We start from the raw sequence: 19,010 nt of genomic DNA, 5'->3' as shown, positions 1-19,010 counted from the left end.
CTCTCTTTCATGGCTTTTAGCCCGAGGCTAAGTGGTGCACACAATGGGGGTGAGGGCACACATGGAAAACCCCAAAGTCTTTTCATCCTTAGAAAACCAAAAAGTGAAGTCTGAAAACTGTGAACACTGAAGAGAGCAAGGAAATCCCAGGAGGGAAAAAGCCAGAGAGGGGATCCCCAAACTTGCCTTCTTCATATCTCTGACTGTGAATCACACGTACGTGGAATAGACTCGAAAAAGAGTTTGTAGCTCAAGCGCAGCCAAGAAAGGGTTCCAATGAAACAAAGGAAACAACACTCATTAGAGAAAAATAACAGAACACAGAATCTTCACAACGTGACACTCTTGATGTCCAGGAGAGAACATACTAAGAAGCAAGAAACAGAACACACTCTCAAGAGAAAAGACAATAAATTGAGTTCAATTCCAAAATGAACAAAACATTGGAACTACAAGATAAGGATTTAAAACAGATATTATGACTATCCCCTCTACAGGTAAGATAAGTATATTTTCAATGAGTGAAAAGTTCAGTAGAGAAGTAGCAAGTGTTGGCAGAGAAATAGAAACAAAAAAATGAACCAATGGAAATTCTAGAACTGAAAAAATATGATTTCTGAAGTAAAGAATTCACTGAAAATGGACTTCACAGCTGAATGGATATGACAGAGAAAGACTAAGCAAACAGGAGAGAGATCGATAGGAAGTATTCAAGGTGAAGAACACAGAGAAAAAACTAAAAAAAAAAAAAAAATCCAACAGAGCTTTAGGGACTTGTCAAAAGATCTTAAACAGTCCAGCATACACTTAATTGCAATATGTGGAGAGAGAGAACAGGGCAGAAAAAATATCTGAAAAATAACGTCCCCATACATCCCGAAATCTATGAAGGACAGAAACGTAAAATTACAAAATGCTAAACAAACACCACGCAGAATAAACACCAAGAAGCTCTCCTCAAGGTATGTCATAATCCATCTGTTAAAACCAAAAGATAAAGCACACATTTTGAAAGCAGCAAGAGAAAAATGACATATTAAATACAGGGGAACAACAATCTGAGTAATAGCTGACTTCTTGTCATAAACCATGGAGACCAGAAGTACCATCTTTAAAGTACCAAAATGAAGAAAATTCAATCCAGAATTCTATAGCCAGGAAAAATATCCTCCAAGAACGAAGGCAAAATAAAGGCATTTTGGGATAAACTAAAACTGGAAGAATTCATTGCCAGTAGATCTGCATTATAAGAAATGTCAAAGGAATTCTTCAAGGTAAAGGGAAACTACATAAGACTATAACTCACAGCCTCAGAAAATAATGAAGAGCAATGGAAATGATAAATATCTGAATGAGCTCAAGACCTTTTTTCTGCTTTTGCATTTTCCTCTTAATGTTCTTATAAACCTTTAAACTCTTTAAGACAAAAATTATCACACCGTCTTATAGGACTTATAAGCTATGTATGTGTAACACATATAACTACCATAACATAAAAGATGGGGCAAATATGAATCTATAAGCTTGCAAGATTTTAATATTTTACATGAGGCATACATTTAACTGTAAGGGATCTATGAAAAGTTTAATCTCTAGGGAACTGCTAGAGAATAATGCAAAGAAGTACACCTAAAACTAACAGAGAAATCAAATTGAAATTCTATATTCAAATAATCCAAAAACAGGAAGGAAAAGAGGAAGAGAGGAATAAAAAAGAGAGACAATTAGAAAACAAAAAAGTAAAATCATAAACCCAAACCTAACACAGTAATAATTACATTAAATATTATACATTAAAGCAATAATTGCATTAAACACATCAATTAAAAGGTAGAGAATGTCAGAAAAAAAAGACCCAACTATATGCTGTTTACAAGACACACACTTTATTTATTTATTTATTTATTTTTACTTTTTCTATTTTTGAGGAAGATCAGCCCTGAGCTAACATCCACGCCCCAATCCTCCTCTTTTTGCTGAGGAAGGTTGGCCCTGAGCTAACATCTGTGCCCATCTTCCACTATTTTATATGTGGGGCACCTGCCACAGCATGGCTTGCTGAGTGGTACGTACGTCCGCGCCTGGGATTTGAACTGGTGCACTGTGGGCTGCTGAAGCAGAAGGCGCGAACTTAACTGCTATGCCACTGGGCCGGCCCCTACACACTTTAAATACGTACACAGATAGGTTGAAAGTAAATGAATGGAGAAAAAGACATAATATGTAAACAGCAAGCTTAAGAAGTCTGGAGTGGCACTATTAACATCAGATAAAATAGATGTCAAATAAAATGTATTACCAGAAATAAAGAGGGCCATTTCATAATGAAAAAGGAGTCAATTTATCAGGAAGAGAAGACAATCATAAACCTGCCAAATAATAGAGCTTTAAAATACATTAAGCAAAAACAGACAGAATTGAAGTGAGAAACAGACAATTCCACAATTATTCCTAAAGATTTTAACACCGCTCTCCCAGCAACTCATGGGACAACTAGTAAAATAAATCAGTAAAGACAAGAAGATTTGAACAACGCTATAAAGCACCTTGACTTAACTGGTATGTACAGAAAGATACACCCAACAATGGCAGTACACATGGTACATTTACCAGGACACATCATATTCTGGCCATACCACAGACCTGAATAAACTTAAAGATTGAAATAGCATGTTCTCTGACAATGGTATTAAATTTGAAATAAAAAAACTATAAGAGAACCAAGAAAACTCCAAATATTTGGAAATTAAACAACGCACTTCTAAATAACCATTAGGCCAAAAAAGACATCACAAGAGAAATTACAAAATATTTTTAATTGAATGATAATGAAAATATATCAGAATGTGTGGGATGTAGCTAAAGCAGGTCTCTGAGGAAAATTAATAGCTTTAAAAAATCCCTTTATTAGACAAGGAGAGAATTCTCAAATCAGTGATTCTCAGCTATCATGTTAAGTAACTAGAAAAAGAAGCACAAACTAAACCCAAATCAAGCAAAAGGAAGGGAAAGAACAAAGAGCGGAAATCAATGGGATAAAACACTGACAAACGATGAAGAAAATCAACAAAATCAGAAGCCAGCCCTCTGAAAAACATCAATAAGATGTAAGTCCCATGAAAGCAGGGATCTTTTCCACTTGTCCACTGCTCTATGTTGCCAATATGTAACACACAGTAGGAACTCAATAAATATTTGGTAAATGAATGAATAAATGGGTAAACAGGTATCTCCCATGAAGCATGCATCAAATTAGTTTCTAGGGATATAAAGATGATCGATTCACACAGTTATCCTTGAGAAGGTCTCTGTGTAGTGGAGAAGACATATGTCCACAAATTCTAAAACAATTTGATAGGTTATCTAATTGAGAAATGTACAAAGTGGTAAGTGAACACAGAGAAGGGGATATTAATTGTATTTGTAGAAAAGAAGCAAGTAGGGGCTGGTCTTGAAGGATAAAAACATTGACAAGGTGGAAAAGCAAGAAGAATGGCGTTCCAGGCAAAGGAAACAACTTAAACAAAAGCATCGTAATATGAAAGCATAAGGAATATTCAGATAATCATGGCTTTTGAAGTTGAAATCTATCATCCTGTAACTTCTACTTACTGGAAATAATTCTAACTTGCCTCTAAATTCAGGCTCTGTAAACTTTCTAGGTAATTGCTAAGATAATTGCTTCATACATAGAAATATTTCTCAAGTCTGTCTACGGCACTTCTGAGAGAGAACAGCAGATATTAAATACCTGAGAACCCAGGGAACTTATTAACACTCACATACATCTAAAACTGTTAAGCCTTTATGAAGAAAACACTGTATAACTCTTTAAAAAACGTATATCATAGACATATCTCCTTAAAGAAGTCAAACTGTGAGGTAAGAACTTGCGAACATCCTTTCTCACTCTCCTTCCCTTCTGAGAACTAGATACTCCATTCTTTGTGCTCCTAATGCAGGATTCATACCGCTTCAGTTAGGAATACTGGTGGGCCTCGGGGTATGTGGGTATGTCCTTTTCTCTCTATCTCCCTGTTGACTGAGACATATAAACAACTTTCAAAACCCAACAGTGAGAAAACAAACAACCCAATTAAAAAATAGGCAAAAGACTTAAATAGACACTTGACCAAAGAGCGAATGGGCACAGGAAAAGCTGTTCGTCATTAGCCATCAGGGAAACGCAGACTCCAACCACAATGAGATATCACTGCCCACCTGTTAGAGTGATTAAAATACAAAACGCTGACAAAACCAAATGCTGTGAGAACGTGGAGCAAACGAAACTCTCCTCCGTTGCTGGCAGGCACATGAAATGGTATGGCTACTCTGGAAAACAGTCTAGCAGTTCTTTATAAAGTTAAACATGTTCTTAGCATGTAACCTAGCAATCCCTAAGTACTTACTCTAGAGAAATGAACACTCACATTCATACAAAAACCTGTACACCAACGTTTATAGCGGCTCTATTCATACTCGGTAAAAACTGGAGACAGCTCCGACGTGCTTCAGCTGATGAATAGATAAACTGTGGTACATCCATACGATGGAATACCACTCAGCAATAAAAAGGATGAACTACTGACATGTGTAACAATTTGGATGGATCTCAAGGGCTTCATGCTGAGGGAGGGAAGCTAGTCTCAAAAGGTTATACACTGTATGATTCCATTTATATGACATTCTTCAAAAGACAAAACTATAGTGAAGGAGGGTCGATCAGTGGTTTCCAAGGGCTGGGGTAGGGGCGTAGCACAAGGGAGTTTTGGGGGGTGATGGAAATGTTTTGTATCTGACGGTGGGAGTCGTTAGATGAATCTATACTGTGTTAAAATACATGGAATTGTCTCGAACAAGACAGTTTTGTTGAATGTTAACATAACAATAAGGTAACTTTTTGAGAGTTCAACTGAGATGCAGTCTACCCATTGGCTTTAGTACTGAAGAGGATAAGTTGGCCTCTATTGTCCACCTTTGCGTTTTCAAATCAATATCATACAACAACACCAAGTAAGACAGGACAGGCTTGCCCTGCATTCTAAAAATTTATTATGCAAAATAGCATCACTGTGGTCTCAGTGTGTGCTATAGATAGCTTTAATAAAACTGCATAAATCAGACTCTATTTTAATTACGGCGCCAAATTTATATAGAAAAAGGTCTAATTTAAAAATTTTGCCAAAAAACAAAACCCCAACCAGCTCAATATCTGCCTTCAAATGCAAGTGATTAAAAACTGCAAGGTATAATCTCCTTGAGAGAACCTCCACTTGTGAGGTTTGCTGAAGTTTCCCCCATGACATAATCCTTGTGCTTTTCAAATCCTGCCAGAATCACCGCTTTTAACCTGAAACCGATCGTCTTACTTCTGTCCCTGCAGGTGATTACGCTCAAGAATAGACCGGGAGGCTTCTTGGCAGCAGCGTGAGCTCTCTGAAGTTCTTAACCCTCTTGTGCACAGAGAAGGCCAGTGTTGTTCGATGACTTTACTCTCCAACTCAGCTGGGAAAAAGGCTGATTAGCATAATGAAAACAAAACCCAAAGCTTGGTTTAACCAACACAAGTCAATCCCAACCTCTGAACGTTTTACAGGATGCCACTGCACAAAATGGGAGAGTTCATCTGAATTCTAGCAAAGAAAATCTCATTGGCTTGGGAATCCAGCACAAATAACACCTTAAACTATTTATTTGAAAGTAATTTTTGTTCCTGTACCTCTAAAATGTATCTGTGGACGTCATTAAAACAGTTTTAACAATAGAGCTGCTTTATCTTTTTTCCAAAATTTTCACATTCTGTCAATATTCTCTATATTTTTACCTCTCTTGGGTTTTTAAAACCTCTGTGTGAGCTGGAACTGCGGGCTGGGGCTGAGCACCTGCTCACTGCCTTAGGCAGGCATGGGGCTCTATTTACACGGACAGGCAGAGGTCCCTTTATGTCAGTATCAGGTAACTATCTCTCAGATGGCGATCATGCAGGGCAAACTGTCCCGGGGGCCAAGGACACAAGAGATTTAATCCCAGGTGGACCCAACCCAGCAGCAGAGTGAGGCCCTTAATGCAGATGCCTCAGACCTTCCGGGGGCTACAAATTGCAGCCTCAGGGCACTTTGTCAGCGTGCAAACACGGCTCAGAAAACGAGTCCTTGGACAGGCTGGGTGCCCGTGTTACCTGCACTGGACTGGCTGGGTCCTGGGGCTTCAGAAAGAGCACTTTGAGATTCAAGTCAGGCAGGGCTCAATTCCTGCGTCCGTCACCTGTTAGCTCTGTGACCTTGGCAAATGACCACTCCAGGAATCAGACCACCTGCCTCCTGAAGTTCATGTGAGCATAAATGTTAATGCATATGAAACACCTAATAGAACGACGGCAAATAGACGCTCAACGCAAATGGTAGTTTAGTATGATTACAGTTTGTTGTTCTTAAGATTATTGGTTTTTCTTTTTAAGATTGGCACCTGAGCTAACAACTGTTGCCAATCTTCCTTTTTGTCCCCTGCTTTTTCTCACCAAATCCCCCCAGTACATAGTTGTATATTTTAGTTGTGGGTCCTTCTAGTTGTGGCATGTGGGATGCCACCTCAGCGTGGCTTGATGAGCGGTGGCATGTCTGCGCCCAGGATTTGAACCAGCAAAACCCTGGGCCACTGAAGCGGAGTGCGCAAACTTAACCACTCAGCCACGGGCCAGCCCTGATATTAGTGCTATAATAGCAAAAAGCCAACATGGACCTTCAGTGAAATCAACATTAACAATAGTTATTGAACAAACTTTGTGAGTACTGTGCAATGGTTGGCCCATGAGAGAGGCCTAGGCTAGAGGAAAAGTTACTATTTCTGCCTCTGGAGCACCTCTGGTCAAGCTGAGGACACACGACATTCATCTTAAGACAGAGAATAGTTCCTTACAAGCCCTCTCGCATGACAGCACGTGATTAGCGGCCAAAGGATGGACCAAGAATTCCATCCACGGCTCCATCTCTGACTTGACTCTCGTGAGAACCTAGCCAAATGCTGGCCTCTTTCTGCGTTTCAAGTGATATCACGGGTCCAGGCAGGTGCCGAGCATCTCTGCTTCCACAGGCAAAAGGATGACCTTGTAGCTCTCCCTTTACCCCAGATCTTCATCTAGCTCTGACTTTTAACTTTAATAACCTTTTTAGAGTAAAAAGTGGCACAACAAGATCTTCAGGTAACTTGTCTGTTTTAATCTACTGAAAAGGCAAGGTAAGTGCACTTTTTCCTCCATTCATATGATTATCTCATTATCTAGAGATGAAAACAGGCTCTTGAGTCTATAAATCTTCTGGTGATACGGAGATGTTGTCTGAGGAATGTTCCTGGAGGTCAAAGGAAGCCTATTCATTTTAAAAGGTTAACTTAGAATCTGTCCCCTTTATCCAGAGATGTTCTTAATGTTCTTTCTTTAATTATTTAAAATAATAAGGACAGCACCAAAAAAATAACAGCTACCCTTTATTCCCCACCCACTGTGCATCAGATCCTACGCCTCGCACTGCATTATCTCCAGTCTGTATAACATCCTCCCATTTAGGGGTTAGCCCCATTTCATAGATGAGCTTGGAGAAGTTGAGTTTCTGGTCCACCTCATCTAAAGTCGTGCAGCTAGAAAGCAGCAAGCCAAGGGCTAGCTGAAAAGCCTCTGCTCTTTTCACCGTATCATGTTGTCCATCCAAATGACAAGTATTAACTCCAGTGGGACCTGCATGATACCAAGTAAAATATACAGAGAATTTTTGCATCATTTCACCTTTTTGAAAATATCAGACAAATGCTAGTTAGAAAAAATCTTTTTACAAGGTTTTAATATTTTAGAACCAATCATGTAATCAATAAGGAATAACAACCTTTCACTCAATAATTTGCAGATAGACATCCCATATAAAAGCTGGCTTTCCCCATTAAGCGCTGTTTTCAGAGAAGTTATATTGTCATACTCTGAACCATTCCATAGTAACCAACAACAAAAGAAATAAAAACCAGGCAGTGTAGAGCAGCAATATATCCTCGGTCATTTTAAGGTCTCGATTTCAGCCCTACTGTCAGATTCGCAGCCCTGGTACCACTCCTGGCTAAAGGGTTCCAGTTTTATTTCGCGTCTAAGACTCCTGGTTCTCCTTTGATCATCTGGGTCATTCAGGAGCTCCGAGTCTTGCTCATCCCTGGGCTGGACCTGCCACCTGAGCCCCAGCTCTGAAATTCATCGCTTCACAGAAAATTACAAGACCTGACCCTATCCATCAGTAAACCTCTCTCAACTGAGGCTCACGAGCTAACACTCATATACCTGACTGTGAAAGAATTCCTCAACAGCCCTTGACTGATAGAAAAATGCTGCCATGGCCTATTGATTAATGGAACTTCAGCAGAGCCTCTGAAAATCTGGAAAGAAATGGCATAAAGATCTTTTATGAGTCGTAGGTTGTGAAATAGTGGTGTTGGAGACCAGAAAATACACATGAGATCACCCTAAGAAGCAACATGCGACTACGTTGACTTTAGATGACACGGAGTTTAAAGCTAACAAACTTTCCATCCAGTTCAATAAAACGTTACTGAGCATCCTTCTGGGCCAGACCTAGCGCCGGGCAACGCAATAAACACTGCGACCTTCCTAACCTCAGGGCGCTCGGTCTAGCAGAGGAGAGACCGGCCAGCAAATAACCATCACAGAAACACAGGAACCCGGATGAGAGAGCAACGAAACAGTCCCCACCCTGCCCCCAACCCTATACGCCAAATCACAAGCTTGGCAAAGAGCCCAGCTCTGGATGTAATATGAGGACGGGAGAAACCTAGATCCAAATACAGGAGGAAGAGCAGGATTTCAGGTGAGCTGCTGGGTTTCAGCTAAGGAATAATGAATGCAGCAAAAGAGGAAGAATGAGCACAATCACTTACAGAAAGAGACAGCCTTGAAATTCTCTATGGAGTATTTAGGAAATGTGTTAATTACTTTATCTTGAAATATATTCTAATTTCATTTTGCCTAACCACAGTTATCAAGCCAATAATGACTTCCCATGGAGCCCTGAAATTCCTCGAAATCTCTGGAATGTTTAATTCCACACACATATGCACACACACACGCACATGCACACCCCACACCCATACACACTGGCATGCACACACACACACACATGCACACACACCCCACACCCATACACACTGGCATGCACACACATGCACACACACACACCCCACACCCATACACACTGGCATGCACACACACACACATGCACACACACACCCCACACCCATACACACTGGCATGCACACACATGCACACACACACACCCCACACCCATACACACTGGCATGCACACACACACACGCACACACACCCCACACCCATACACACTGGCATGCACACACACACGCACATGCGCACACACACCCCACACCCATACACACTGGCATGCACACACACACGCACATGCGCACACACACCCCACACCCATACACACTGGCATGCACACACACACACGCACACACACCCCACACCCATACACACTGGCATGCACACACACACGCACACGCACACACACCCCACACCCATACACACTGGCATGCACACACACACGCACATGCGCACACACACCCCACACCCATACACACTGGCATGCACACACGCACGCACACACACCCCACACCCATACACACTGGCATGCACACACACGCACACATGCACACACACACCACACACCCATACACACTGGCATGCACACACACACACACATGCACACACACACCCCACACCCATACACACTGGCATGCACACACACGCACACATGCACACACACACCCCACACCCATACACACTGGCATGCACACACACACACGCACACACACCCCACACCCATACACACTGGCATGCACACACACACGCACACACACCCCACACCCATACACACTGGCATGCACACACACACGCACCCCACACCCATACACACTGGCATGCACACACACACGCACCCCACACCCATACACACTGGCATGCACACACACACACCCCACACCCATACACACTGGCATGCACATGCACACACACACGCACCCCACACCCATACACACTGGCATGCACACACACACACACCACACCCATACACACTGGCATGCACACACACGCACACACACCCCACACCCATACACACTGGCATGCACACACGCACGCACACACACCCCACACCCATACACACTGGCATGCACACACACACACACATGCACACACACACCACACACCCATACACACTGGCATGCACACACACACGCACACGCACACACACCCCACACCCATACACACTGGCATGCACACACACACACACATGCACACACACACCCCACACCCATACACACTGGCATGCACACACACACGCACACATGCACACACACACCCCACACCCATACACACTGGCATGCACACACACGCACACACACCCCACACCCATACACACTGGCATGCACACACACACACACATGCACACACACTCCCCACACCCATACACACTGGCATGCACACACGCACACGCACACACACCCCACACCCATACACACTGGCATGCACACACACATGCACACACACATGCACACACACACACCCATACACACTGGCATGCACACACACGCACACATGCACACACACACCACACCCATACACACTGGCATGCACACACACATGCACACACACACGCACACACACCCCACACCCATACACACTGGCATGCACACACACATGCACACACACACGCACACACACCCCACACCCATGCACACTGGCATGCACACACACACGCACATGCACACACACTCCCCACACCCATACACACTGGCATGCACACACGCACACGCACACACACCCCACACCCATACACACTGGCATGCACACACACGCACACACACCCCACACCCATACACACTGGCATGCACACACACACGCACACACACACACCCATACACACTGGCATGCACACACACGCACACACACCCCACACCCATACACACTGGCATGCACACACACGCACACACACCCCACACCCATACACACTGGCATGCACACACACACGCACACACACACACCCATACACACTGGCATGCACACACGCACATGCACACCCCACACCCATACACACTGGCATGCACACACACACACACATGCACACACACACCACACCCATACACACTGGCATGCACACACACATGCACACACACACCCCACACCCATACACACTGGCATGCACACACACACACATGCACACACACACCACACCCATACACACTGGCATGCACACACACACGCACACACACACACCCATACACACTGGCATGCACACACACGCACACATGCACACACACACCCCACACCCATACACACTGGCATGCACACACACATGCACACACACACCCCACACCCATACACACTGGCATGCACACACACATGCACACACACTCCCCACACCCATACACACTGGCATGCACACACACACATACCCCTCCACCTTTGCAGAAGTAATTTTGTTTCTCTTTTCTGTCAGAAACTAAAAGCCCTGGGTACTTGAAGGTTGTTAATGCTTTTTTGTCCACTTTACGGTTTTAAGGCAAACAAGAGATCCTGCAGTCGAACAGAAAAGAAGCCCCCAATAACGTGTGAAGCAATGTGCCTGAAAACTTGGCTTTGCTCTGAAGGTTGCAGGACCAGGAGCACTGAGCGCAGGAACGGCCTACCCAGCCCCTGGGACAGCTGGGAGGAGAGAGAGAGAGAAAAAAGACTAATGCGTTTTAATAATGCTCCTCGCAAGTCATGCAGGACTGCCAAATCCTAACCATAAAAGGAAAGATTAAAATTATGGAGGTGGGGAAGGGGAGAGCAGACAAAGTAATGAGCATCGGGTAGGACTTGAAGAAGATCTGAAACAGTGGCCTGAATTTTCATTTTACGTACAGACTATTACAACATGAACTTGTTATATTTGCTGTTCACTTCTGGATAAGATGTTGTCAGTCCCTAAGCCGACTTAACAAAAAGTATCTAAAAAGGTGGCTTTAATAAATTTTTATTGGATACAATGGTTTTAAAACCTTTCAGCAAAAAGAATAAAAGCTATTCTTATCCTAAGTTTTCCTATAGATTTCCATTATTATAAAAAAACTTTCTATTTAAAGTACTATAAGGTTACATTACCCATAACACATTGTCTTCTAGACTGAATAGTTGTGATTAGTTTCAGGCAATATTCACTTGCATGAGAGCCTGTCCTTTAACAGTTGGGATGAAAGTCAGAAAAGCACAGTTTATGTGGTTTAAAATCCATCAATGGAGCCAAAGCCAGATAACTGGTTCTCTAAGATAAAATTTCCTGAAATGCACTGAAGCTAGCAGTCAGTCTTCAGGATAATACAGTAGGTATGTTTGGCTCTTGAAAGACACTTAAGACCAAAAATACCTAGCTTCTCCTCGTAGAACTCATCTCCCAGATTCTTATTTAACAAGTGGAGCAACAAGATTCTAAGGTTAGAACGTAAAGGAAAGTTTGAGTTCTAACCTCCCAAAACCCACATTCTCTTCTTTGTGATGACTGTTGCTCCTGTAGAACTTTTTCTTTGCCCTTTCTTATTGACATTGTGTTAACTACTTTTTAAAAAGTGCCATCAACTTCTGCTTCAGCCAAGATGGAGCAACAGAAACTGGATTTGTCATCCTACCTAAATTAGTGAAAAAGAACAGTCAAAGCATATTACACAAAGGTTTTTAAGACACTGGACATCAGACAATGAGGGACATCGATCACCCAGAGACAGTAAGCAAAAGAGGTGAACCCTACAGTTGCCCCAGCAGACAGCCTGGAGAGTTTCCAGGAAGTGATGCAGGGAGGGGAACCCAGGTGGACCTGGAGGTCTCCCTAAGTTGGGGAGACAGAGCTGGACGTCCAGAGAAGCCAAGATGACTAGAGTCCACAGGGCAGAGTACTGAAGAGGAGCAAGCTGCAGAGAGAGAAGACTTCGGAAATCTGCAGAGAACATCCCCGAGTCTTCAGCTGAGAACTGACGAGCATTTACCCGTGAGGAAATGACCCGGGGCTGGTGAAAGAACCAGCCGAAAAGAACAGAGAGAACAACCACCACAGCTCACACAGCACTGGCAAGAGTTCCTGCCACCATCAGCCAGAGTGGAAAACCACATAACCCACAGGGCTTATAATCCACAGGGAGAACACTTATGGGATTTTACCCCAGACTAAACCCTACTCTGGTCCCCCTCATAAAGCTTAAGAGTGAGACTCGAAGGAATCAAACAGTTTCCAAGGAACCTAACCACATCCCAGAACAAAGCTGAGAAGTATTTATAGCAATATAAAAATATCCGGCTCCCCACAAGGTACAATTCAATGTCTGGGATCCAATAAAAAATCCCCAAAAACCAGGCATTCAAAAAAGCAGGAAAATATGACCCATAATAAGGAAAAGAACCAACCTAGCAAAACTAAGCCAGAAATGACACAGATGACAGAATTATTAGATAAGGAAAATTAAGCTGTTATTATAACTGTATTACACACATTCAAGAAGCTAGAGGAAAGACCGTATATGTTATGGAGAAGCATGGAAGATATATATTTAAAAAATAACTCAAGCTTCTAGAGATGGAAACTATAATATGCTGGATGAGACTGACTGCAAAGATTAATGAACATGAAGAAACAGCAATAGAAACTGTCCAAAATGAGATACAGAGAGAAAACAGACAAGAGAGAGAGAACGAGAATAGAACACCAAGGAGTTTGTAAGACAACCTCAAGTGTCCTAGCATCTTTGTAACTCAAGTCCCTAAAGGAGAGGAGAGAGCAGGGAACAAAAAATAATTGAAGAAATAATGGCTGAAATTCTTCCAAATTTGATGAAAATTATAAACCCACAGAACAAGAAGCTCGACGAATCCCAAGCACAAAAAACATGAAGAAAATTATACCAAGGCAGAGCAAAATCAAATTGCTTAAGACCAGTGATAAAGAGAAAATCTGGCAAACTAGGAACAGAGGAGAACTTCCCGCACTTGATAAAGAACACCTACAAAAAGCATACAGCTAACACTACACTCACGGCGAGAGACTGGATCATTTCCCACGAGACGAGGAACAAAGCACGGCTGTCTCCTCTCATCACTCCTATTCGACATCATACTGGAAGCCCCAGCTAGTGCAAGATGACAAGAAAAGGAAGTAAAAGATACACAAATTGAGAAGGAAGAAATAAAACTGTTTGCAGATGATATGACCGTCTATGTAGAAAACTCCAAAGAATCAACAAAAAAAACCTCTAGAACTAATAAGAGATTATAACAAGGTTGCATGATCCAAGGTTAATAAATAAAAGTTGACTGCTTTCCTTTCTACCATCAACGAACAATTAGAATGTGAAATTAAAAACACAATACCATTTACAAGAGGACTAAAAAAATGAAATACTTAGGTATAAGTCTAACAAAATACATATAGGAGTTATATGCAGAAAATTATAAAATTATGATGAAACATTTAAAAAAGATCTAAAGAAATGGAGAGATAGCCCACGTTTATGGATTAGAAGTCCTAATATTGTTATGACGTCAATTTTTCCCAACTTGATCTATAGATTCAACACAATCCCAATCATAATCCTAGCAAGCTATTTTGTGAAGATTGAAAAGCTGATTCTAGAGATCATATGGAAAGGCAAATGACCCAAAATAGTCAACACAATACTGAAGAAGGGCAACAGTGTTGGAGAACTGACTCTACCTGACCTTAAGACTTGTTATAAAGCAACAGTAATCAAGACATCACGTTACTGGTGAAAGAACAGACTAGAGCCCAGAAATAGACCACTCGAACATAGTCAACTGGTCTTCGACAAACGGGCAAAGGCAATTCAACGGAGAATGGACAGTATTTTCAACAAACGGTGCTGGAACAACTGGAAATCCATGAATCTAGACACAGACCTTACAACTTGCACAAAATCAACTCAGGTTGGACAGAAAGGGAAATTAGAAAGTATTTTGAACTGAATGAACACGAAAAGATAGCATATAAAAATTTGTGGGGTGCAGCTAAAATGGTTCTGAGAGAGAATTTTATAGCTCTAAATAACTTCAGAAGAAAAGAGGAAGAAGCAAGAGGAGGAGGTGATGGGAAATGACCTCAGCTTCTACCTTAAGAAACCCAAAGTAAAGAGAAGAAAGGAAGTCATAGACCTGGGAGCAGAAATCAGGGAAACAGGGCAAAAAAACACCAACAGGGAAACCCAGTGAAACCAAAAGCTGATTCTTTGAGACAACAAATAAAATTGACAAACCTATAGATGAATTAATCAGGAAAAAAAAAGAGAATACATAAAGTATCAATATCAGGAAGAAGAGGTGACAGCACTACAGATCAACAGGTATTAGAAGGATAACAGGGAATATTAGGAGCAACTTTATGTCACCAAATTCAATAACCTAGATGAAATACACAAATTCCTTGAGAGACAAAACTAGCAAGGCTCACATAAGAACAAATAGATAATCTAAATAGGTCTGTCAAAGAGAGTGAATTTGTAGACAAAAACCTTTCCACAAAACCCCAGACCCACATAACTTCACTGGTGGATTCTATCGCACATTTCAGGAAGAAATAATACCAGTTCTACGCAAACTCTTCCAGATAATCAAAGAGGAGGGAATACTTCTCAATTCTTCTATTAGGTATTACTGTGATGTTAAAATCAGACAAACATATTACGAAAAAAGTGTTGGTAAGCACATGGAGCAACTGGATCTCTGACACACTGCTGTGGGAATGTAAAATGGTGCAACCACTTTGGAAAACAGTTAAACCTACGCCCACGGTGTGATCCAACCATTCCTCTCCTACGTATCTACCCAAGAGAAAGGAAAGCACACGTCCACGCACAGACTTGGACACAAACGTTCAAAGCAGTTTAGCTGGAAGTAGCTAAAAACTAGAAACAGCCCAAATGTCCATCAACAAGTGAATATATCAACAAACTGTGGTGTGTCAACACAATAGTAACAAGGACATTTTAAGACTGAACAAGAACAATGTGGATGAATCTGAAAATAATTATGCTGAGGGAAAGAAACCAGAAACAGAGCGCATGCTGTAGGATTCCATCTATATGAAATCACACAAGATGCAAACTAATCTTTAGTGACAGAAGGTTAGTCGTTTGGGGTGGGGGGACAGAGGGATGATAAGAGGGCACAAAGAAAGTTTAGGGGACGATGAATATGTTCATTATCTTGATTGTGGTTATGGTTTCATGGATATACGCATATGTCAAAACTTATCAAATTGTTCATTTAAATATGTTCAGATTATTGTATGTCAATGATATTTCCAGGGAGCCTTTTTTTTTAAAAAGGGGAGGGAAGCAGCCAAAAAACCCTGCCATCTTTCAGTAAAAAAAATTATATATACTTTAATGATTCCAGAAAATCTACTCAAGTATTACAAGATATCAAAAACCCTTTGTGGAATGAGGCAGGATACAAAGAATAAGAAAATATTCAGTTTGGACAAAGAAAGGAAAAAGTTAAATTGGACTGTTTCTGGACCTAAAGGTCATAGCAGAATTTTTTTCTCAATGGACCTCAAAAAAAAAAAAAAGAAAGAAAGAAAAATATTTTTAATCAGGGCCACTGCTACATACTCCAGCAGTCATAGTAGGACTGTATCTCCCCTACATCCCACCCTCCAATTTTACTCTCTTAGATTAGCTTTTAAAATCCCACTGGAAGCTCCTTATTCCAAATTCTACAAAAGATACAACCCTCTGGCTCACAGCTGCTGATGGTCCAATGGGAGCAGCACCAAGTTGCCGAGGGCTCAGGTCTGGGGCCCCGACCAGACGTGTTTCCACAGCACCTACCCCTGGGGGCTGCGGCACTCTCCACTGGGCTCTCTTTCCACTTAGAGTTCGGAGAGCGAGACTGAGATTAAACAACCAACTAAACCGTTTGGCTGAATATTCAGATCTATCCAAGAAGACATTTGCCTCTCCATATTCAAAGCCCTGCTTCCAACTCCATCCGAAAATACACTGGAAAATAGCGCTCCAAGTACATTTCTATAACGTGATCACTTTTAAAGAGCGCTCGAATAATAGAAATTGACAAAGTAGTTCTCTAATTTCTTAAATGCACTTGAAAAGGATATTTGTGCATTTGAGTGGTAGCATTTTCCAATGTGAAAATTTGCAGTTTGATTCTTTATTTGAGTACCATTTGAAATTTAACCTGAAACATAAACACTTAGAAAAAAAAAATGGGAGAAAGCCAAGGCCAGAAGAAGGGACAGGAGATGGTTAAAATAACCTTGTCAATCCAGAACCCTCAGAGAATAAGCTTCCCAGAAAGACAAGTATTAGGAAGGAGCTACCCTTTTAAGGAGCCCACTTTTTAAAGTTTCAGCCATTTTGCTAAACAACAAAAAGATAAACAACCCAATAAAAAATGGGCAAAGGACTTGAATAGGCATTTCTCCAAAGAAGATATGCAAATGGACAATTAGCACATAAAAAGATGTTCAACATCATTGATCATTGGAGAACTGTAATTGAAATCACAATGAGACACCCTGTCACACATACTATGATGGCTATAATCAACAAAATTGAAAATTAAGCACCGGTGAGGATGTGGGGAAATTGAACCTTGTACACTGCTGGTGGGAATGTAAAATGGTGCAGCCACTATGCAAAACAGTGTGGTCATTCCTCAAAAAGTTAAACAGAGAATTACCCTTCCACTCCTAGAGTACACACCCAAAAGGACTGAAAACAGAGACTCAAGTGGATATTTGCACACTCACATTCATAGCAGCATTATTCACAACAGCCAAAAGATAGAAACAACCCAGTGTCCATTAGCTGATGAATGGATAAAGAAAATGTGGTATAGCCATACAATGGAATATTATTATTCACCAAGAAAAAGAAACGAAGTTCTGATACAAGCTACAACACGGATGGAACTTGAAAACATTTGCTAAGTGAAAGAAGCCAGCCACAAAAAGACAAGCACTGTATGATTCCAGTTATATAAAATGTCGAGAATAGGCAAATTCATAAGGGCAGAGGCAGGCTAGGGGACGGGGGATGGGAGCTATTGCTTCTTGGCACAGTTTCTGTTCGGGGTGATGAAAAACCTTGGAAACAGATGGTAGTGATGAAGGTTGCACAGCATTGGGAACATAATTAATGTCAGCGAATTTGTATACTTAAAGATGGCTAAAATCACAAGCTTTGTTATATATATATATATATATCTCACACATATATATATATTACCACAATAAAAAAGTGCTCCCAATTTTTTTCAACCATTTTGAATGACTGGCCTTCAAGAAAATGATATATTCATTCTTTCATTCATCTCCTCACTCTCTGTATCAGAGGCTGTGCTGGGTGACCGAGGCGCAGAGTCTGTAAGCGCAGACAGTTGCTTTAAGAAAAACGCAATGGCAGAGAAAGAGGCAGGCATTCAAAGAGATGCACAGACCCTCAGACAAGGCTGGAGGGTCTGGAGGGCTCCTTGGTCCACAGGACAGTGGCGGCTAAGTTTTAAAGGACTAAGGAGTTAGCCAGAAAAGAAAGGCATCCCAAGAATGCCTAGTCTATATAAGAACAGCTAACAGAATGTTTAAGATGAGAACTAATGAGCTTGTACCTGCATTTTTGAAATAAAGAAAATGAAACATTGGTGGATAATAAACGTATAATGATTTGGAGCCATAAAGAAAAAAAAAACACTCTAACTATCAGACATCTATGAAATGAACCTAGAAATCAATACCCAGACTGCAAAAACACGGACGACTTCAATTCCTTCCTTTTTCTTCATGGGTGAAAATTCTGCAGAGAAAGAGCATTCTGTCACCTTCCTAAGCCACATGTGCACTGTGGGCCTACTGGGTCCGGACATTTTGTGACAGTCCTCACGCTGACCT

General features: G+C 41.6%; 1 protein-coding gene across 13 annotated transcripts in view; it reads right to left on the bottom strand.

Moving 5' to 3' along the window:
- EML1 (EMAP like 1) overlaps positions 1 to 19,010 on the bottom strand; it is a 168,503-nt gene that overhangs the window by 74,732 nt on the left and 74,761 nt on the right. The gene's annotated exons all lie outside the window — the stretch shown is intronic.

Source organism: Equus asinus, chromosome 7, assembly GCF_041296235.1.
Source record: "Equus asinus isolate D_3611 breed Donkey chromosome 7, EquAss-T2T_v2, whole genome shotgun sequence".
NCBI classification, from domain to species: domain Eukaryota; kingdom Metazoa; phylum Chordata; class Mammalia; order Perissodactyla; family Equidae; genus Equus; species Equus asinus.
Note: the sequence above shows the minus strand (reverse complement) of the source record. Positions and strands in the feature narration are given on the sequence as shown.